Here is a 15,818-nt window from a genome sequence, read left to right as displayed (position 1 = left end):
TGTTTACTCCTGCCAATGAAATCTATCCAAAAACTTAAAAATGCGTATTTTTTTTGCTTTTGTAGGGTTTTTTTTTCTTGTTCTTTTTTCTACTGTAAGTTACTAACTTATAGAATCAAAAACTCAAAATATATTTTGATATCTGTAAAAAAAAATTGTTAACCATTTGTCCATTTAACAATACAATTAATAATTGATTTTTTTCATAATAGATTATAAGGGTGTCCATCAATAATTTTAAATGGTGTTCGTCATAAAATATAATATTATTTCAAAAGAAAGCTTTCAAAGCCTAATAAAAAATAATTATGTGGTTGTAAAAAAGCTATGGTTTTAGTTAAAAAATGCTTAAACTTACACCAATTGTATAATAGGGGGCGTTGATGGGTGGGCAAAGTGGTTAGTTGTACTGGATCTAATTTTTTTTCATTATATATTATATATATTTTTATTTAAAAATAAAAACGTATAATAACGATAAAGACCCTTTTATTCTAGTTCGTCCTGGGACTTTGAGCATATTTAATTCCTGAGGACCGGTCATGTATAATTTTATTAACATGTGTAGTTTATCTCTCAATTTAGTTATACTCCTCTGTATAAATTTGTAGTTTTACATTGAATGATATAGACAATAGATTTTTCTTCGATTATATGGTATCAGAGATTACCTCATACACTCGATTTTTTTTTCTGATGGCAACAATCGTTCCTCACCCTCTCAATTTGGCAACCACCACCACCGCCTACGCCCTCAACTTCCAGATACCATCGATTGTGTGACAACCGTCAAATTTCGGTCAAGTCAAAGTCAAACAAAGTCAACAAGTCAAACCGGTCAACTCCAATAACCCTTGTATGTTAGGGTTTACGTTATGTAATCACTATACAATTCGCTATTTTAATGAGAAATCATCATTTGGAAAGTTCATGTGTTTGATTTTCCTTAGCCTTAACAGTGCTAAACAACGAACCAAAGCGATAAAACACTATTGCACAATCATCGGGATTGTGTACGACACTAAAACACGGTTTAACGGGGTTTACGAACCTTACGTTGTGAAGCCGGACACTCAAATTAATCACAAACGAAACCTCTCTAAATCGTTTTCACTCTATCTCTTTCTATTTGAAATCTCTCCCAAATCTCTCTCAAAAGTTACTTTAACTTTTTGTAATCATTTGGGTCATATCGACCCTTAACCGGGTCAAAAATCGCTTGAAACGGGGTAAAAACGGGTAAAATAGCCTTATGGACCTGGAACTGAAGCTTCAGGACCGAAGCCTCTCATCCGAGGCCTCGGATCCGAAGCCTCTCATCAGGACCGAAGCTGAAGCCTCTCAGGAGACCGAATCCGAAGCCATCAGACAGCAGCCTCGCATGCGAGGGTCCGAATCCGGCCTCCATGCGAGGGGTCTCGCAGACGGCCCCTTTTTACCGGTTTTTCGACTACGACTTCGTTTTAACTCCGTTTTAACTCCGTTTTTCATTATTTTAACGTGAGATTTTCACCCAAAACTTTATTTTATAAACTAAGGCCCCAAAATATATAAATCTCCAGGGTTTTTATAAAAATATATTAAAAGAATTAGTGGTTGAACTAATTATTGAGGGAATATTTGTTTTTCCTTAATTTATGGCAAAAGCAAACCACCACCACCTCACTCTATGATCAGCCACTCTTTCCCACTACCCCTTGTCTCCTTAGTGGACCTTTACACCCAATCTCCAGCTCTTCCCACGTTCTAAGAGCTGGAGGATTGATCCTCTCTCCTCATTCTCCATAAAGTTCTTTCATTCTACACTTAGCAACCAAAGGACACTCTCCAAAATTCTCTCATCTTTTCTCTCAACTTCAAGAACTTCAAGGCTTTCTTCAGGGATTTCTTTCTTCAATTAGTAAGTATCTTCATCATTCATATAATTATTACACTCCATTCTACTCAAATCATTGATATCTTACACAAATTCCATCTTATTCGGTGTTAGATTCTCGAATCATCAAGACATCTTCTTAGTGTTCTTGGGTTGAATACTTCCTCTCTCTCACTTTCATCTACTGAAACCACATAAGGTGAGTTCATACCCCTACATTTACATGTTTTTCTTAAGTTTTAAGGGGGGAATACAAGTAAAATCATCAAGAACACAATTAAACGTTTTCTATCAGATTACATCAGAAAAGATGAACTTCGATCACGGACTGTTTTGGGCAACTTAAATATTTTAGTTTTCAAAACTGTTCCAGGTGCAAGTAGTTCAAACTCTTAGCTTTAAAATGGCTACTTGCACATCTCCATATGATTTTTCTACAATTTATGGTGATTTTTACAAAACTGTCTGTCATTTCAGAGGCAAACCCGGACTAGTCTGTGATTATGAACATTTTCACCTCTGTTAGAGATCACTAAAAATCATGATAAAATTTACGAACAAACTAGACTCATATTCCAAACTCTCAGAATTTGCGGATTTGGATTTAGAGCTTTGATGATTTTTCTATAAATTTTCTAAGAACAGTAACAGAAACTGTATTCAACGAAAAGTTGCTGTCAATTTCATTTCACATTGTAACATGTTGAGCAAGGTGTATATCTTTATGTGATTATATGTTATTGCAATATATGACATTTTATCTTAATATTTAGACACACATCAGTTTACAAATGGATTTGGACATATAAAATATAAAGAATAACAAGTGATTATAATCAAAGTACAACCGATACATTCAAACATTTAATAAACTATTTTGAATATAGTTTGCATACATTACTACGTACTACCCTTGGTTGATAAACTATAATAGGTATAGTTTATGATACATTACATAACACATACATTTAAAAAGGGTACATTTATACAAAGGATATTTTCATTAAGCAAGGTACGGCCATACGGTACCAAGTTTTCATAACACGTAATTCCGTTAATGACTTTGTGAGACATTTACTTCAAATTACCATTAAGTCCTGTATTGTAACCAGAGTCTCCTTGAGGGAGAGCGTGATAGTTGTGTATAGATCTATATTGGGTTTGACAAACCCACACCTAAACTGCATGCAACAGTTAGACCGATAGGTCTGGGGTGACAAATGTCATAACATTTCCGACGCCTGAAGAACGTCGTTTTAGGCAACCTTGGTCATAGTATGGTTATAATAAACTCACATAAAGTATTAATAAACATTGGAATTTACGGGAACTTCATTAAAATTTAACGAGTTTATGTCGATTTAAATTTGCATTGTTTTACTATAAATATGACAAATTACTTGTACATTTCGGTCTTTGGGTTTTAAGACTACATTTACACATTAAGGAAAATATTGAATTTTCTAACACAAATACTACTTTTACAAACGAAAGGCTTTTAATAATACCAAACAAAAGCTTATGAACTCACCAACCTTTGTGTTGACACTTTTTCAAACAACTTGTATTCTCAGGAAATCATTAAACAGGTAACCAAGTGCTTTTGAGGATGGGGCGCTAAGGCGTCTACTATTTCATATTTTGTCAACATATTGTAATTGATTCGTAAACATGTAATTCATACAATGATGTCACTTTTTCAATTATATATATGTTGGTTGTGTTTGCTTCAATTACTATTATAATTGTTGTTATGATACTATACATGAAGTCCTCCACCCCCGGACGTTTCCGCCATCCTTGGTTTGGGGGTGTGACAGATTGGTATCAGAGCACAGTTTATAGTGAATTAAGTATATCAAACCACATAAGATATACAAACTATAAACACAATTGGGACTAATAGTCTCTGATTTGTGCATTTTTCAAATAAATATACTCTTAGAAAATAAATGATTTTCTTGATTAAAGTATACATACATACATTACATGCTCGCATGGTATCATAACTAGCGAAAACATAAAGCAAAAGAAGAAGAGTTGAACATTTTGAGTATGCCTTAGTAAATGTGGATTAAATCTGGGAAGGATATAGCCTGATCAACTATATCTGTCCGGGAATTGACTTGCATATACCGGGGGATGGTCAGGATGGGCAACAAATCTAACAAACCTAATAACACACTACAAAGGATACTTTAAGAACTCAAAACTAAACATTTACAAATACTATAGGAGTATTTTGTGTTACTATAATAAATTATCTGAGAATTAAATAGGTCTTTATTTATAGATCAATAGCTGCTAAGTGGATGCGCTAAGGTCATATGTAACTAAGATGCTATAGACTTAGAATTTATGTATCTTTGTTTCACTTCCTGTCCTTGTTTGGTTGTGGTCTTGGAGTTAGGGTCATCTATTCGAAGGACTATTATATCTTAATCACATATGACTGGTATGCACTTTGCAACTAATTAAGTAACCGATAAAGATCATTTTAAAATATAATATATTAATTATGTCCCGACTAAATTAGTATATGTGAAACTTTTAGAAACAGTCATATACTTGGAAACAAGGAAACTCAAATAAAATATTTTATACTTTCATTTTACCTCATAACCCAATGTATTGGGTCAATTAAAAGTATAAAATCATATGTATCGTAAACATACCAGAAAACAACGTAATAATATACTTTATGTATAAAAGATTTCTCTTCCTATAAATATACTTTTACTAAAAGTACATTGGTTTACGACTTATGACAGAACCATGCCGCCAAGGAGAAGACCAAGACCTTTCGGCAACACAGCAACACCTCCTCCGCCGCTGCCTCCACAGTTTGATCCTGCGATGTTCCAGGCTGCAGTAACAGCAGCCGTAGCGGCCGCAATATCGCAGATAGGGACAAACGGAGCTGGTGGTTCTGGATCGGGTGCTACAAACTCTAACCACGGAGACAGTACGTGGCGTACAAGAGAGTGTTCCTACAAAGACTTCACCAATGGCAAACCCGACAACTTCAATGGGAGCGGGGGAGTCATCACTTTAATGCAATGGTTTGAAAAGACTGAAGTAGTCTTTCAAGTGTGCTCTTGCCCCGAAGCGAGCAAAGTTAAGTTCGCAGCCTTCACTTTCACCGGCCGGGCCCTTACTTGGTGGAACTGTCGGATTAATTCACTTACTCTCGAAGTGGCTAGTTCCATATCCTGGGCAGAACTAAAAACCTTGATGATGAAGGAGTACTGCCCGAGAGGTGAAATTCAAAAGCTGGAACAAGAACTTTGGAACCTCAGGATGACGGGCTCCGACCTTGAAACCTACACCACCCGATTCAATGAATTGGCTCTCCTCTGCCCAACAATGGTTATTCCGGAGGAGAAAAAGGTGGAGCGATACCTTTGGGGACTGTATCCCCATGTGCAAAGTAGTGTCCTGGCTTCAAGGCCAACTACTTTTGACAGTGCCAGGGAGCTGGCACAACAACTTGTTGACCACCGAGCCGGTCATAATACTACAACCACCACCACTGATCAATCAAAAGGGGGAAACAACAAAAGGAAGTTCTGGAACCAAAAGAAGAGCCAACCAGCACAGGACCCCGCTAAGAAGCAACAAACTGTTGCTGTCCATGCTGCCACTAATGTTGCCACTACTGTACCACCGAAGCCATATGCTGGAACCCTACCCAAGTGCAACAAGTGCAACTTTCACCACAATGGTGCTTGTAGGGAGATGCACTGTAACAACTGCGACAGGAAGGGGCACACTGCTCGTTTCTGTAAAGCGCCGGCTCGACCAATCAACCAAGTCGCCAGTACGGGGGCAACCCGAACCTGCTACAACTGTGGAGACGCAGGTCACTTCAAAAGAAACTGCCCCAAAGCACAAGCCCCTAATGCTGGTGGAGTAGGAAGAATCCTGGCAATAGGACATGGGGAAGCAGTTGAGGATCCCGCGGTGGTTACCGGTACGTTTCTCCTCAATAACTCTTATGCATGCGTACTATTCGATAGTGGAGCGGAGAGGAGTTTTGTGAGCCACCAATATAAACAATTACTTGAACAAAATCCCCAATCACTAAAGGATACTTATGTAGTAGAAATGACAAATGGGAAAGTAGAACGCACTAGCGATATATACTCAGAGTGTACTCTCACTCTAGACAACCATACATTTAAAATTGTCCTGATGCCGGTCACCATAAAAAGCTTCGACGTAATCATCGGGATGGATTGGTTAGTTCCTCACCGTACCGACATTCTATGTTACGAAAGGGCCGTTCGCCTCAATCTACCAAATAACGAAACCCTTCTCATCTATGGTGACAAACCTAGTGTGAATTTACAAATCATCTCATGCATCAAAGCCCAAAAGTATCTCCGGAAGGAGTACCACGCCTTCTTGGCCCACGTAGTAGACAAGAAACAAGACGTGAAAGACATCAAAGACATCCCCGAAGTGTGTAACTTCCCGGATGTGTTCCCAGAAGATCTTCCTGGTGTACCACTCGCACAACAAGTCGATTTCAGAATTGACTTAATACCCGGAGCTACCCCCGTAGCCAGAGCTCCATACCGCCTCGCACCAACAGAAATGCAAGAGTTGTCTAGTCAGTTGAACGAGCTTTTGAGCAAAGGGTTCATCAGACCAAGCTTCTCACCTTGGAGAGCACCAGTCCTTTTTGTAAAGAAGAAGGACGGATCCTTTCGCATGTGCATCGACTATTGGGAACTAAACAAACTCACCATCAAGAACCGATATCCTCTACCCCGAATCGACGACCTTTTCGACCAACTCCAAGGAGCAAATTTCTTCTCAAAGATCGACCTAAGGTCAGGTTACCATCAGCTACGAGTTCAAGAAGAAGATATTCCCAAAACTGCATTCAGAACTCGCTATGGGCACTACGAGTTTGTGGTGATGTCCTTCGGTTTAACAAACGCACCTGCGGTATTCATGGACCTAATGAATAGAGTGTGTCGACCCTACCTAGACAAGTTTGTAATCGTATTCATCGACGATATCTTGATCTACTTGCGAAGCGAAGAAGAGCATCGCCTACATCTACGCCAAGTGCTAGAGACACTAAGAGCGGAGAAGCTTTATGCTAAGTTCTCTAAGTGTGAATTCTGGATTAGAGAAGTGGATTTCCTTGGCCATGTGGTAAGTGAGAAAGGCATACATGTGGATCCCTCCAAGATCAAGGCAATCGAGAATTGGTCAGCACCCAAGACGCCAACCGAAATTCGACAATTCCTTGGGCTTGCTGGCTACTACCGAAGATTTATACAAAACTTCTCCAAGATTGCAAAACCACTCACCACCTTGACGCAGAAAGGTGTAATATTCAAGTGGGAAAATAAACAAGAAACTGCTTTCCAAACGTTAAAACAAGCCCTATGCAGCGCACCGATCTTGTCTCTCCCAGAGGGAACCGAGGACTTCGTAGTGTACTGTGATGCTTCGAATCAAGGCCTCGGATGTGTGCTCATGCAGAGAGGGAAGGTTATCGCGTATGCATCAAGACAGCTTAAGACGCACGAGGTTAATTATACTACGCACGACCTGGAATTAGGAGCAGTGGTATTCGCTTTGAAGATCTGGAGACACTACCTCTACGGCACGAAATGCACTATCTTCACTGATCACAAAAGTCTTCAGCATATCCTCAATCAGAAAGAGCTCAACATGCGACAAAGGAGATGGGTAGAGTTGCTGAATGACTACGAGTGCGAAATTCGTTATCATCCGGGCAAGGTCAATGTAGTGGCTGATGCTCTAAGCAGGAAGGAGTACTCGGGCCGCCGAGTAAAATCCTTAACAATGACGATCCATTCCCACACGACCATACAAATCAAGGAAGCTCAACTAGAAGCTTTGAAACCAGAAAAGGTGGCAGGAGAGACATTAAGGGGAATGGATAAAAACTTAGAAGTCAAGGATGATGGAGTACGTTATCTCATGAATCGAATCTGGACACCGAAGTTCGGTGGACTCCGAGACGTCATCATGAATGAAGCACACAAGACTCGATATTCCATCCATCCCGGGTCAGATAAGATGTATCTGGACCTCAAGAAATTATACTGGTGGCCGAACATGAAAGCTGAGATTGCTACCTATGTGAGCAAGTGTTTGACTTGCGCCAAGGTCAAAATCGAATACCAGAAACCATCCGGGCTATTACAACAGCCGGATATACCTGAGTGGAAGTGGGAATGAATAACCATGGACTTCATAACCAAGCTGCCTAAGACATCGGGCGGGCTTGACACCATATGGGTAATCGTAGACAGATTGACCAAATCAGCACACTTCCTACCGATAAAAGAAACCGACAAGATGGAGAAGCTGACTAGAACGTACATCAGAGAGATTGTACGACTCCATGGTGTGCCGATATCCATTATCTCCGATAGATATAGTAGATTTACCTCACGGTTTTGGCAGTCTCTACAAAAATCATTGGGAACTAGGCTTGACATGAGTACGGCCTACCACCCACAAACCGACGGACAGAGCGAACGAACCATTCAAACGTTGGAAGACATGTTAAGAGCTTGTGTGATAGACTTCGGTAAAGCATGGGATACCCATCTACCGCTTATCGAATTCTCCTACAATAACAGCTATCATACTAGCATCAAAGTCGCTCCATTCGAAGCTCTTTACGGTCGCAAATACAGATCACCCCTGTGTTGGGCTGAGGTGGGGGATACACAGCTAGCTAGAGGGCAAGTCTCTAATAGCACCCTCACTGGCCCTGAAATCATAAGGGAAACCACAGAAAAGATCGTTCAAATTCGAGAAAGACTGAAAGCGTCTCGCGATCGGCAAAAGAGTTACGCAGACAAACGACGCAAACCCTTGGAATTCCAGGTGGGTGATCGTGTACTACTTAAAGTTTCCCCTTGGAAAGGAATGATACGATTCGGCAAACGCGGGAAACTAAATCCAAGGTACATCGGGCCATTCGAAATCCTTGCTAGGATTGGGCCAGTAGCATACAAACTTCGATTACCTCAGGAACTCGACAAAGTACATCCCACATTTCACGTGTCGAACCTAAAGAAGTGTTTGTCTGATGAGACACTCGTAATACCACTCGACGAAATCGAAGTTAACGAAAATCTCCACTTCGTGGAGGAACCAGTCGAAATCATGGATCGGGAAATCAAACGAACGAAACAAAGTCGTATTCCCATCGTGAAGATCCGTTGGAACGCTAAACGAGGACCCGAATTCACCTGGGAACGCGAGGATCAGATGAAACAAAAGTATCCACATCTCTTCCCAAACTCTTGAAATCTCAGTCAAAATGAAAATTTCGGGACGAAATTCCTTCTAACGGGGGGATGATGTGACAACCGTCAAATTTCGGTCAAGTCAAAGTCAAACAAAGTCAACAAGTCAAACCGGTCAACTCCAATAACCCTTGTATGTTAGGGTTTACGTTATGTAATCACTATACAATTCGCTATTTTAATGAGAAATCATCATTTGGAAAGCTCATGTGTTTGATTTTCCTTAGCCTTAACAGTGCTAAACAACGAACCAAAGCGATAAAACACTATCGCACAATCATCGGGATTGTGTACGACACTAAAACACGGTTTAACGGGGTTTACGAACCTTGCGTTGTGAAGCCGGACACTCAAATTAATCACAAACGAAACCTCTCTAAATCGTTTTCACTCTATCTCTTTCTATTTGAAATCTCTCCCAAATCTCTCCCAAATCTCTCTCAAAAGTTACTTTAACTTTTTGTAATCATTTGGGTCATATCGACCCTTAACCGGGTCAAAAATCGCTTGAAACGGGGTAAAAACGGGTAAAATAGCCTTATGGACCTAGAACTGAAGCTTCAGGACCGAAGCCTCTCATCCGAGGCCTCGAATCCGAAGCCTCTCATCAGGACCGAAGCTGAAGCCTCTCAGGAGACCGAATCCGAAGCCATCAGACAGCAGCCTCGCATGCAAGGGTCCGAATCCGGCCTCCATGCGAGGGGTCTCGCAGACGGCCCCTTTTTACCGTCAAAACTGCCAGATTTTCAGGCGAGTGTCAAACTGAAGTACGTTAAATTAGGCTACCATTACTTGATTACCAATCTTTTCACTCTTTCTCTCCTCCATCTCATTGTTGTCACCGCCGTCCACGCCACCCAACTGAATCTTGAAGATGTCAAGAACCTCTACGCTCACCTGCAATACCACTTCTTTGCCGTCTTTGCCGTGACTTGTACGGCCGTGTTCGGGTTCACAACCTACCGTACGACCCGACCCACACCCGTTTATCTCGTTGACTATTCTTGCTACCGACCGCCGGACCACCTGAAAGTCCCATACCACGTGTTTATGGACCATTCGAAACTTCACGGCGCCTTCAAAGAGCCGTCGCTTGAGTTTCAACGTAAGATTCTTGAACGTTCCGGTCTCGGAGAGGAAACTTACCTCCCGGCTGCGCTTCATGCCATCCCGGCTGTACCATCGATGGCAACTGCTAGAGAAGAAGCAGAGGAGGTGATGTTTGGAGCTCTTGACAATCTTTTCAAATCGACGAAAATCAATCCGAAAAACATCGGGATCTTGGTGGTTAATTGCAGTCTTTTCAATCCAACTCCGTCACTAAGCTCCATGATCGTTCACAGATACAAGCTCCGAGGAAACATTAAGACATTTAATCTGAGCGGGATGGGTTGCAGTGCCGGTGTGATCGCCGTTGATTTAGCAAAAGATATGCTACAAGTTCACCGAAATACGTACGCGGTGGTCGTCAGTACATAGAATATCACCCAAAACTGGTACTTCGGTAATAAAAAGTCAATGCTGATCCCAAACTGTCTTTTCAGAGTCGGTTGCGCCGCCGTGCTTTTATCAAACAAGTCCGCCGATAAACGCCGGTCAAAATACAAACTCCTCCACGTCGTCCGTACCCACTACGGCTCCAACGACACTGCTTTCAAATGCGTTTACCAAGATCAAGACGACGCAGGTAACACCGGAGTCTCGCTTTCCAAAGACTTAATGACTGTCGTCGGCGGCGCATTGAAGTCAAACATCACCACATTAGGCCCACTCGTACTTCCAATCAGCGAACAGCTTTTATTTTTCGTCAACCTCGTCGCCAGAAGACTCATAAACTCAAAAATCAAACCATATTTACCGGATTTTAAGCTGGCGTTTGATCATTTCTGCATCCACGCCGGCGGGAGGGCGGTGATCGACGAAATGGAGAAGAATTTGCAGCTGACGGAGGAGCACGTTGAAGCGTCCCGGATGACGTTGCACCGGTTCGGGAACACGTCATCAAGCTCGATTTGGTACGAATTGGCCTACACAGAAGCTAAAGGGAGAATGAAGAAAGGGAACCGGGTTTGGCAAATCGCCTTCGGAAGCGGGCTCAAATGCAACAGCGCGGTCTGGGTGGCTGTTCGAACCGTCGCACCATCGACTGATAATCCTTGGGAAGATTCCGTTGATAAGTACCCTGTGAAAATGATATATTAATTTTATTTATTAGTTTCGTTAGTATTATTATATAAGAAAAAAGAAATGGTGTGTTTACGATGTCGTTCGGTAGAACTTAGAAGGTCTACTTTTAAGTTTTGATTATTTTGCTAGGATTGGAGAAGCAGTGCGTCAAAGGGATTTATTGTAATTCAATATTTACTTAAAGTGATATTAATGAGTACCATATTCATGTAAAATAGTTTTATCGTACAGTACTAGAGTTGGTAGAGAGTTATTGACAAATGAATAGGGCTCATATTTTTTTGGTACGGACTAAAATTTAATTTACACGGAAATAACTTAATTCAAGTGACAATTTTGAATGGTCCAAAAAACATAGTATCAAATAATATCATCTAATGACAAAGACAAACATAAAGAGGCGTAGAGGCGGAACCATAACCACTGAACCAAAAGCAAACATAAAGAGGCGTAGAGAGGTGGAACCATAACCACTGAACCAAAAGCAATGTTTACTCCTGCCAATGAAATCTATCCAAAAACTTAAAAATGCGTATTTTTTTTGCTTTTGTAGGGTTTTTTTTTCTTGTTCTTTTTTCTACTGTAAGTTACTAACTTATAGAATCAAAAACTCAAAATATATTTTGATATCTGTAAAAAAAAATTGTTAACCATTTGTCCATTTAACAATACAATTAATAATTGATTTTTTTCATAATAGATTATAAGGGTGTCCATCAATAATTTTAAATGGTGTTCGTCATAAAATATAATATTATTTCAAAAGAAAGCTTTCAAAGCCTAATAAAAAATAATTATGTGGTTGTAAAAAAGCTATGGTTTTAGTTAAAAAATGCTTAAACTTACACCAATTGTATAATAGGGGGCGTTGATGGGTGGGCAAAGTGGTTAGTTGTACTGGATCTAATTTTTTTTCATTATATATTATATATATTTTTATTTAAAAATAAAAACGTATAATAACGATAAAGACCCTTTTATTCTAGTTCGTCCTGGGACTTTGAGCATATTTAATTCCTGAGGACCGGTCATGTATAATTTTATTAACATGTGTAGTTTATCTCTCAATTTAGTTATACTCCTCTGTATAAATTTGTAGTTTTACATTGAATGATATAGACAATAGATTTTTCTTCGATTATATGGTATCAGAGATTACCTCATACACTCGATTTTTTTTTCTGATGGCAACAATCGTTCCTCACCCTCTCAATTTGGCAACCACCACCACCGCCTACGCCCTCAACTTCCAGATACCATCGATTGTGTGACAACCGTCAAATTTCGGTCAAGTCAAAGTCAAACAAAGTCAACAAGTCAAACCGGTCAACTCCAATAACCCTTGTATGTTAGGGTTTACGTTATGTAATCACTATACAATTCGCTATTTTAATGAGAAATCATCATTTGGAAAGTTCATGTGTTTGATTTTCCTTAGCCTTAACAGTGCTAAACAACGAACCAAAGCGATAAAACACTATTGCACAATCATCGGGATTGTGTACGACACTAAAACACGGTTTAACGGGGTTTACGAACCTTACGTTGTGAAGCCGGACACTCAAATTAATCACAAACGAAACCTCTCTAAATCGTTTTCACTCTATCTCTTTCTATTTGAAATCTCTCCCAAATCTCTCTCAAAAGTTACTTTAACTTTTTGTAATCATTTGGGTCATATCGACCCTTAACCGGGTCAAAAATCGCTTGAAACGGGGTAAAAACGGGTAAAATAGCCTTATGGACCTGGAACTGAAGCTTCAGGACCGAAGCCTCTCATCCGAGGCCTCGGATCCGAAGCCTCTCATCAGGACCGAAGCTGAAGCCTCTCAGGAGACCGAATCCGAAGCCATCAGACAGCAGCCTCGCATGCGAGGGTCCGAATCCGGCCTCCATGCGAGGGGTCTCGCAGACGGCCCCTTTTTACCGGTTTTTCGACTACGACTTCGTTTTAACTCCGTTTTTCATTATTTTAACGTGAGATTTTCACCCAAAACTTTATTTTATAAACTAAGGCCCCAAAATATATAAATCTCCAGGGTTTTTATAAAAATATATTAAAAGAATTAGTGGTTGAACTAATTATTGAGGGAATATTTGTTTTTCCTTAATTTATGGCAAAAGCAAACCACCACCACCTCACTCTATGATCAGCCACTCTTTCCCACTACCCCTTGTCTCCTTAGTGGACCTTTACACCCAATCTCCAGCTCTTCCCACGTTCTAAGAGCTGGAGGATTGATCCTCTCTCCTCATTCTCCATAAAGTTCTTTCATTCTACACTTAGCAACCAAAGGACACTCTCCAAAATTCTCTCATCTTTTCTCTCAACTTCAAGAACTTCAAGGCTTTCTTCAGGGATTTCTTTCTTCAATTAGTAAGTATCTTCATCATTCATATAATTATTACACTCCATTCTACTCAAATCATTGATATCTTACACAAATTCCATCTTATTCGGTGTTAGATTCTCGAATCATCAAGACATCTTCTTAGTGTTCTTGGGTTGAATACTTCCTCTCTCTCACTTTCATCTACTGAAACCACATAAGGTGAGTTCATACCCCTACATTTACATGTTTTTCTTAAGTTTTAAGGGGGGAATACAAGTAAAATCATCAAGAACACAATTAAACGTTTTCTATCAGATTACATCAGAAAAGATGAACTTCGATCACGGACTGTTTTGGGCAACTTAAATATTTTAGTTTTCAAAACTGTTCCAGGTGCAAGTAGTTCAAACTCTTAGCTTTAAAATGGCTACTTGCACATCTCCATATGATTTTTCTACAATTTATGGTGATTTTTACAAAACTGTCTGTCATTTCAGAGGCAAACCCGGACCAGTCTGTGATTATGAACATTTTCACCTCTGTTAGAGATCACTAAAAATCATGATAAAATTTACGAACAAACTAGACTCATATTCCAAACTCTCAGAATTTGCGGATTTGGATTTAGAGCTTTGATGATTTTTCTATAAATTTTCTAAGAACAGTAACAGAAACTGTATTCAACGAAAAGTTGCTGTCAATTTCATTTCACATTGTAACATGTTGAGCAAGGTGTATATCTTTATGTGATTATATGTTATTGCAATATATGACATTTTATCTTAATATTTAGACACACATCAGTTTACAAATGGATTTGGACATATAAAATATAAAGAATAACAAGTGATTATAATCAAAGTACAACCGATACATTCAAACATTTAATAAACTATTTTGAATATAGTTTGCATACATTACTACGTACTACCCTTGGTTGATAAACTATAATAGGTATAGTTTATGATACATTACATAACACATACATTTAAAAAGGGTACATTTATACAAAGGATATTTTCATTAAGCAAGGTACGGCCATACGGTACCAAGTTTTCATAACACGTAATTCCGTTAATGACTTTGTGAGACATTTACTTCAAATTACCATTAAGTCCTGTATTGTAACCAGAGTCTCCTTGAGGGAGAGCGTGATAGTTGTGTATAGATCTATATTGGGTTTGACAAACCCACACCTAAACTGCATGCAACAGTTAGACCGATAGGTCTGGGGTGACAAATGTCATAACATTTCCGACGCCTGAAGAACGTCGTTTTAGGCAACCTTGGTCATAGTATGGTTATAATAAACTCACATAAAGTATTAATAAACATTGGAATTTACGGGAACTTCATTAAAATTTAACGAGTTTATGTCGATTTAAATTTGCATTGTTTTACTATAAATATGACAAATTACTTGTACATTTCGGTCTTTGGGTTTTAAGACTACATTTACACATTAAGGAAAATATTGAATTTTCTAACACAAATACTACTTTTACAAACGAAAGGCTTTTAATAATACCAAACAAAATCTTATGAACTCACCAACCTTTGTGTTGACACTTTTTCAAACAACTTGTATTCTCAGGAAATCATTAAACAGGTAACCAAGTGCTTTTGAGGATGGGGCGCTAAGGCGTCTACTATTTCATATTTTGTCAACATATTGTAATTGATTCGTAAACATGTAATTCATACAATGATGTCACTTTTTCAATTATATATATGTTGGTTGTGTTTGCTTCAATTACTATTACAATTGTTGTTATGATACTATACATGAAGTCCTCCACCCCCGGACGTTTCCGCCATCCTTGGTTTGGGGGTGTGACAGATTGCTATCAAATTTAACAAAGACAATCATTCTCTATGGCGTACTACAATCATTGCAGCTCTTGAAGCTTTTGACCTAGAAGATTTCGTTCTCAATCCCATTCCACCTCCCACCACCGTTGTTGTTCCAGCCACCGATGAAACTCCAGCCACCGCCGATTCTCCTGATGTTCCTGCTACTCCGGCTTCTACTCAATAAAATCTGGAATTTGTTCTATGGAAGAAACGCGATCGGCTTGTTTTACTTTGGCTTCAATCCACTTTATCGGAGTA

At 39.4% G+C, this 15,818-nt stretch overlaps 1 pseudogene; it reads left to right on the top strand.

The window, feature by feature from the left end:
* Positions 1–9,917: 9,917 nt before the first annotated feature.
* Positions 9,918–11,601, top strand: LOC145115720 (3-ketoacyl-CoA synthase 9-like; annotated as a pseudogene).
* Positions 11,602–15,818: the final 4,217 nt, after the last annotated feature.

The sequence above is a fragment of the Lactuca virosa genome, chromosome 5, assembly GCF_052849685.1.
Source record: "Lactuca virosa cultivar CGN04683 chromosome 5, Lactuca_virosa_CGN04683_v6, whole genome shotgun sequence".
In the NCBI taxonomy this organism is placed as follows: domain Eukaryota; kingdom Viridiplantae; phylum Streptophyta; class Magnoliopsida; order Asterales; family Asteraceae; genus Lactuca; species Lactuca virosa.
The sequence above is the reverse complement of the archived record's forward strand: the minus strand, read 5'-3'. Positions and strand labels throughout refer to the sequence as shown.